General features: G+C 48.4%; 1 pseudogene; it reads right to left on the reverse strand.

Annotated features, from left to right (window-relative positions):
- Nucleotides 1–7447, reverse strand: part of LOC131479029 (cyclin-dependent kinase 1-like) — a 36548-nt pseudogene extending 29101 nt beyond the window's left edge.
- Nucleotides 7448–8426: the final 979 nt, after the last annotated feature.

Genomic DNA, 8426 nt, shown 5'->3' on the forward strand with positions numbered 1-8426 from the left:
GGTGACAAGCTGTGGGAAAGGAAGAGGTAAAAGGCATTAATTGTAGCCATGAATATTCCCCAGGACCCCCATACTCACCAAGAGTAGACCAATGTGTCCAGTGTGGGACCATCCTGCAGAGGCAGTAATGAGCAACACCATCATTTGGAAGATTTTGTGATCCCAAAAGACAGCAGCATCTGTGCAGAACACTGAGTGGGTGCACGTTAGGATGGAGGTGCTGCCCTGCCTCCCAGTCTAATGAACCCCTGCCAGCTCCTTTCATTGATCCAGTTTGCAGATCTGCTTCTAAAAGCTCAGTTCTTGTTCCTGTTGAGACCATCCAGGCCTGCTGAGGTCTTGGCCACACTGTGCAGTGGGTGGCATCAACATTACCAATCCACTTCATAATTGATTAAGAGATCACCAAAGGGGAGCATCTGACCTGTAAGTTCCCTCCCAACAAGAAGGGATCAGGGAATGCTTATAATCCCAAACCCTTCCTCAAACCTTTGTTGTCTTTCTCTCCCCCTCCCCTTTTCAGAGGCACCCCACCTCCTGGCTTTCTCTTGGGAGGTGCTTTCCTCTTCCCTCTCCCTTCCCTGTTCACCTGATTTCTTCACAAATAAACTTTTCTGTCTGCAACAGATTGCTGGCCTTTTATATCTACACTAAACTGAGGAAAGAACCCACCAGGCTTTTCTGGTAACACCTGTGCCAAAGCAAAACAACAAGAAATAGGTTTGAGGTAAATTAAAGGTTAAATGCATTGCCAGATGAGGGAGTGGCAGACCTCTCCATCTCTAAAACTGCTTCCCTGATGGACAGGGTGTTTTACAGATTTACAGGAGGCTACAATGGAGAGGGAGTTACTGTATGCCAGAGGGGACCTGCTGTGCACCTGAGGGGACCTGCTCTGCATGTGAGGGGGGCTGGGCTGCACCTAGGCAGCTGATCTGCACCTAAGGAGAGCTGGGCTGCACCCAGGGAGACCTGCTGTGCAACTGAGGGGAGCTGACCTGTGTCTGAGGGAAGCAGGTCTGGTCTGAGGGGAGCTGCCCTGAGCCGAAGGAGAGCTGGTCTGCACCTGAGGAGAGCTGGGCAGTGTCTGAGGGGAGCTGCTCTGGGCCTGAGGGGTGCTGGTCTATGACTGAGGTGAGTTGGTTTGCACCTGAGGGAAGGTGGTCTGCACTTGAGGAAAGTTTGTCTGCACCTGTGGGGAGCTGATCCTGTCCTGAGCTTGGGGCTTGTCCTGAGCATTTGAGCCATTCTGCCCAGGCTTTCCTGTCTCTGCTCTCTCCAGTACAGACATTCCGGCTGGTTTCCCTCCACTGTCCCATGGTTTGAGCCAGCATGTAGTTACGCTTTTCTCACAACCATTTTTAAGGGCCATTCTGGTGATCTACACAGTGCTCCCTAGTCTTTCACCATTTTGGATCTCATTTACCAGTCCTCTAACCTGAGTACCCATCCACTCTTTCTCTGCTGTTTGCAGGGCTGGCCTAGTAGTCAGGAAGCAAGGAGCCTGTCTTTCTTGCAGGTCTTAATGAGCCCTGAGGCCCTGGGCTGGAAGTGATGGGCTGTACGCTCAACAAGCAGAATCTGGGAGAGGAGTCCTTTTTGCCACACGGTGATGAAGTATAGGAGTATAAGATGCCAGACACAGATCCTCAGGAACTGACCCAGGGTTCCACAGCAGGGAGGTCTGCCCAGCCACTTCTGCTACATGTAAGAGATTTTAGAGGATTTGTTTTACGAATTTCCCAAATAAGAATTCCTTTCCTCTAACTAGTTATAAGACGCAACTCTGCCCAGATTTTCCCAAAAGTGTTTACCACCGATAGGCACACTTGGAATCTGTAGATAGTATTTTCTTGGTCTTTGAAAAGTTCTAGAGCTTGATTGAAAGGATACAATCCACAGAGCTGGGTCAAACAATTGATAGGCAATGCATAAGGATTGGCTGTCACAGCCAATCATGGTATAGGCATTCTGCCTCTTTCCCTGAGATAGGATGGATTTGTAGTTAAAACTCTCACCCCATCATGTGCTGGCACTTCCCTGACATCTGGACTGACCTGGAATACTAGACTAGTGTCCAATAGTGTCTAATAACACCTCACCAGCTGTGGTCTAATGCCAGCTGACTCTCCTTTCCTTCCCATAGGAAACTAGCTGGAGCCACACAGTTGTTTATTGCTAAAATTAAGCAGTATTTTTTTTTAAACAATATGACCTGATACTTTAAAATTCCTGAGTCTGTTAACCATCTCTTAATTTTCCGATTACAAAGATCTCTAACATGGCCCTCTATGTGCTTGTTTTTGTCTTGTTGAAGCCATGTTGTCCTGGTCCCGTTGGGTGCTTCAGCTATTCAGTGAATTGCTCTCTGGATCCCAGAAGGATAACTCCCCCCTGGGGAGGCTCTCCCTGCCTGGGATTACTCTAGGTCAGGGAGATTGCAGTGTCATCAGCTTTCACGCTTCAGAGCTCCAACAAGGACACTCAGCACTGTGTGACCCAGCAGGTCATTTTTGTCAGCTTCCTGCTCACTCCCCTCATCCTCACTTATCAGGTTTGCAGAGGGAGCTCCTTGGTGGATGGTCCTGGTCCTGCTGTCATTCAGCAGCAGCCTTTTGCAGGGATGCTGGCCCTGCTCTCCACGCCAAGCAGCCACGGCTGTGCACCTGCTGCTGTGAGCACAGGCCGAGGAAGGCTGCTTTGCTTCCTAAGTGGAACCTCCATTCTCAGCTGTGGCTGATTTAAAGATACGTCCTCTACATCCAGCAGTCAGCATATGTCAGGAGATCTGGATGGGAGACATGGTGAGCGTTGGGTTCCCATAAAATCCTATAGTATAATCAGAGGTGGGGACAAGACCTGGGCCTGCCTCACACTGCCATGGGCTTACACCAGGAAAACTGTTTTGGCACAACCACAGCTTTGCTTTGCCAACCTTTCCCAAACCCTTTCACAAGGCTTCAAGGAACCATGCTAGCTTATTGTTGTCCTACAGAACAGCTGCTTGCATAGCCTGGCTACGGGATGGGGTGGAAGACAAAGAGCACCCTTGCAGAGGCAGGTGGGGAAGGCGTCCTTTGACCCAGTGCAGATTGACCTGTAGTTCTAAACTCAAAATGGGCTAAGCATGTGCGCTACGGAGGCCCTCTCTTCTTTCTGGTCATGGCCTAGAGGGAACAGGGCCTGGCAACCTTTCCAGGATGAAGATCTGGGAGTGTAGGGAGGACAGATTGGGGGGCAGGTTAACAACATTAGTGCAGGGCCCGGCGGCGTGGCCTAGCGGCTAAAGTCCTCGCCTTGAAAGCCCCGGGATCCCATATGGGCGCCGGTTCTAATCCCGGCAGCTCCACTTCCCATCCAGCTCCCTGCTTGTGGCCTGGGAAAGCAGTTGAGGACGGCCCAATGCATTGGGACACTGCAGCCGCGTGGGAGACCCAGAAGAGGTTCCAGGTTCCCAGCTTCGGATCGGCGCGCATCGGCCCATTGCGGCTCACTTGGGGAGTGAATCATCGGACGGAAGATCTTCCTCTCTGTCTCTCCTCTGTATATATCTGGCTGTAATAAAATGAATAAATCTTTAAAAAAAAAAAACACACAACATTAGTGCACACTGGTGAAATCACTGAGGGTCACTGAGGAGCAGCCAGGGGGGCTGGGCACAATTGCTGGGCTTCCTTGGAGCGCATGCAGGATCCCCGGGCACCTGCCTCCAGGCCAAACCTGCTGGCCATGATGCCAAGACCGCTGGGGAATGCACAGTGCCCTTCTGTATTCTGAGTCAAAAAACAAGCTCAGGGAGTAGGAGGCAGGGCAGGCCTGGAAGCCAATACTGCCCACTAGTCTCACTTCACTAATCAGAACATAACTGAAACATCTAAAGGAGCAGATTTTGAATGAAACTTAAGGGGAGAGCCTGGTGCAGTGGCCTAGTGGCCAAAATTCTTTGCCTTGAACACCCTGGGTTCACTTATGGGTGCCAGTTATAATCCCAGCAGCCCCACTTCCCATCCAGCTCCCTGCTTGTGGCCTGGGAAGGCAGTTGAGGATGGCTCAAAGCCTTGGGACGCTGCACCCGTGTGCAAGCCCTAGAGGAATTTCCTGGCTCCTGGCTTCGGATCGACTCAACACTGGCTGTTGCAGTCACTCGGGGAATGAATCATCAGATGAAAGGCCTCGCCTCCTCTCTGTATATCTGACTTTGCAATAAGGATAAATAAATCTTAACAAAAATAAAGTTAAGGGGAAATTTTTCTCAAACAAGAAAAAAATAGTTTCTGAGCTGATGTGGGGTGCTCACTAGCAGGGTCCCAGCAAAAGTCAAGTTTCTGCTCCCTTCAACTAATGAGATAGTGACTGCCATGGCTTCTGCACACCCAGGCTGTTCCCCAGAGATAGGCTCAGGAGTTTGGAAGCAAAAGCACCAGGTTGTTTTTGTCTCCCTTGTATCTGGGTGAGAGCCCCCAAGAGCCAGATTCTACTCTCCGGCCACAAACAGGTGGCATAAGGTGTAAGGATGGGAAGACTGGACCCCGAGACAATGGCCACAGTGTGTGCAGAGCCCAGTCTGACAGCGTTTGAGAAGAGATTCACACCTGGAGAACTCTCCCTTCCCCTGCCATTGTTGATCTTTGGCTGATGTGTCAAGGAAGAATAAACAGTCACAGAGGCAACCAAAGTGTTTCCTCTTCCTCTTCCTTCCTGGTAAATCTCACACAGACAGAACCCCAGCGCCCCCTCCCCCCAGTCTTCATCAAAAGCCACGAGGAGGGTTATCTTCCCCTTTCTCCCTTAGAATGTTTCCACACCTGTAACATCCACTTACAGGTCTAGGAATTTCCTCTGTATTTCATTCCGAGCAGTGTGCTAAAACTTGGAATCCACCATTTTTGCAAGGGAGACCCTGATCCAGTCTCTCTTCAGCTACCACTTCCTTGATACAAACCGTTCTTTGCTTTTATTTCTCCTTTCCCCTTCTCATGAAAAATTTTTGTACTTCCCTGAATAGCTCCTCAGTTGATTTCTCATTCCAGCCAGCAGTCATTTTTAGTTTCTTTGTAATATCCAGCCAGCTCTTAAATATGAAACTCACCTTTACAAGCCCTTGTGTCACTGGAACTTCTGCATCCTGTCTGGAGTATTCCTTCATCTGGTCTCTATGCACCTAGAAATGCAGAAAGGCTTTCTGCTTTTTCCTGTTGAATTTCAAATGTTTTGGAGACATTTTTTCTTTTTTGAATTTATTTTTATTCATTTGAAAGGCAGAAAGACAGAGAATATTTCTGCTCTGCTATTTGAATTCCCAAATGTTTGCAGCAGCTGAAACTGGGCCATGTGAAGCCAGGAACCCAGAAGGCAGTTTGGGGCAGATGACAGGACGCAAGCACCTGAGCTGTTGCTGCTGCTTCCAGGGTGTGCATCAGCAAGTAGCTAGAATCAGAGCCAGAGCTGGGACTTGAACCCAAGCCCTCTGGTGCGAGATGAACCAACCCCTTGCTAGGACTTTACTCCTTAAGGAGACAGAATGTGTCTGTAGAAAAACAAACACAGCGAGACCACAGAAGTGCAGGAAGTTGAGGATGGTGGCCATTCCAAATGCCACCTGGGGTTGAGTAATTCCAGGAAGTTGAGGATGGCTACAGGAAATGAAACCCAGAAGTGATGGCAGCTCAAAAGACAGTAAGAGTAGGGGGCAACTGAAGAACCTGGAGAATTCTGGGGAAAGTCAAGGGGGATAAGCAGGAGGAGACACTGAAGAGTGGGCTACAGGCAGCAGAAGTGTGGAGGGTTTGCGGTCACTCTGTGTAATGCTGAAGTGCTCTCCCTCTGCTAGCATGAAGGAGGGGCTCCATTTTCCCAGGTCTTTTGGTGACTCACTCTCAAAGGCAGTAAGAATAAAAGGCTGGTCGTGGGGTTACTGCAGTTTTCCTGCCATCACCCCTTGGATCTATTTGCTCATCTTCCTTCCTCAGGAAATGCAGATAGCACACTCCTTCCTAGGCTCCGTTGACAACCCTTCCTTTGCCTGCAGACAAAGCTGCTTGGTTCCTGCTGGTTTTTTTTGGTTCTTCTAAGGTATAGCTCACCCTTCACCCATCCTGCAGCCAGCTAGTTCATTGCCAACCAGTTAGCCCATTAACCTGACACAACCACTGCTCTGCTAGTTGGCCAGCTTCAACTCACTCTGTAGCCAGTTCTCTGGAAAGTCTGGTGTTCAGTTAGCTAACAAATCCATCTGCCCGTTACCAGAAATATGTTCAGCAGGATCATGGATGAACGTTTTCAGGAGTGGATCCTTGTGAATCCCATCCAACTTTCTAACATGGGATGATAAGCTTCCTGGTTCCCATCTAGAACAGGTATTCTTTTTTTTTTAAAGATTTATTATTTTTATTACAAAGTCAGATATACAGAGAGGAGGAGAGACAGAAAGGAAGATCTTCTGTCCGATGATTCACTCCCCAAGTGAGCCGCAACGGGCTGGTGCACGCAGATCCGATGCTGGGAACCTGGAACCTCTTCCGGGTCTCCCATGTGGGTGCAGGGTCCCAAAGCTTTGGGCTGTCCTCGACTGCTTTCCCAGGCCACAGGCAGGGAGCTGGATGGGAAGTGGAGCTGCCGGGATTAGAACCGGCGCCCATATGGGATCCCGGGACGTTCATGGCGAGGACTTAAGCCGTTAGGCCACGCTGCTGGGCCCTAGAACAGGTATTCTTACAGTCCTGTAACAACTCCACTGCTGGGCTGGCGTCATTGCTGGGAGTCCTGGAGAATGGATAAGGTCCTAAATCTCCATGAAAATGTGGTTTCTTAGTTGTTGATTCTGCAAATATGGTGCCTATCCCAAACACCAACTGGGCTTGAGTAATGAGCCGGCTGCAGCTCCCCTTCCCCTCAGAGCGCTGCATCCTCTTGTGTGCACACTGCCACAGGTGTGACAAAAGTTCTGATGAGGGCCACACCAGCTAGTTTAATAGCTGCTTTGTGATCAATCAATAAATATTTGTCTTTGTGAACAACTCTTCTAAAGTGACAAAACACAATTCCCTTTTGATACAATAACTCTTAAATAATAAGGAATCCATAAACTGACCAGGAGGGGTTGAATCCAATATTTCTTGTTATAAAAAAAAAGGAATTCAATGATGAGCTATAAGCTGCAATCCTACATTAGTACAGCTTGAATACGGACTATATTTGGATGGTGAGGTTCTTTTAATAAAGAAATTTCCAAGATTGCAGCATTAGGAACCCCTCCCTCCTCATTTTCAAGGTCACACCTTGACCTTCAGTGTGTCTATGCTTACACATCCACATGCACGACTCTGGCATCTTCTCCAGCTCTCTCCATCTTGGTAGAGTCCTCCATGGTTAATTGGGAAGTTTGGTCGGGCCCAGCTAATTACCTCCTCCATGGCAGCTGCAGGGCCAGATGCCACATCTGCGACATGCTTCGCTTAACTTCCCAGGCCAGCCTGGACACTAAGAACTGTTATTATTATTTTATTGTATTTCCATTTATGCTATGACTTTTTTCATAATGTGTTCTTACCTTAAATATTTGGCTTAATTCATTTTAGGGCTTAAATTATATTCTCAAACAATCATGTGGTTTCCTTTTTCACTTTATTTTCATCAAGCTTCAATATCAAGATTACTCTAGCCTCCAGTTGTTTTTGTCATTGTTGTTGTTTTTTAGCAAGTAATTTAGGAGCTCCTGGCTAAGGATCAGCTCAGCTCTGATCATTGCGCTCACTTGGGGAGTGAACTCGTAGATGAAGATCTTTTTCTTTGTCGCTCCTTCTCGCTGTAAATCTGCCTTTCCAGTAAGATAAACAAAGAAAAATCTTTAAACAGAAAGTGCAGGTTCTTTCTGCCTTAATTTTCAATATCATGCGCCCCTTGGTGGCCTCCCTGCTCAGCCCTGGTGCTCCGCCGTGCAGCAGCAGAGCCGCCACCTAGGCTCCGAGTGGTACACACAGCTAACATCCTTTTCAAATTGTGGCTATTGAGGTATTACCTTTTTCTTTTCCCTCAAATTAACAATGGTGATATGTGATTTCCCAAAATAGGATCCACCTAAGATTATGGAAAAATATTATGGACTTAATACTGTAATGTGACGTATTATTTTAGGGATTTTTAAAGATGTATTTATTTTACTTGAAGGAGTAGAAGAGACAGAGACCTCTCACCCACCGGTTTGTATCTCAAATGCCCACTCCAGCCAGAGGCGGGGCAGTCTGTGTGTAGGGGCACAAGCACTTGGCCATGCTCTGCTGCCTCCCCAGGCCAGAAGCAGGGCGCTGGGTTGAAGGTAGAGCAGTTGGAGCACGAGTCGGCACTCCCACTGGATGCCAGTGGCACAGGCAGAGGATTACCCCGACACACCAGCCACCAGCCTTTACCTTAGTTTTAAATCTTTGACA

This window comes from Ochotona princeps, unplaced genomic scaffold, assembly GCF_030435755.1.
Source record: "Ochotona princeps isolate mOchPri1 unplaced genomic scaffold, mOchPri1.hap1 HAP1_SCAFFOLD_141, whole genome shotgun sequence".
In the NCBI taxonomy this organism is placed as follows: Eukaryota; Metazoa; Chordata; class Mammalia; order Lagomorpha; family Ochotonidae; genus Ochotona; species Ochotona princeps.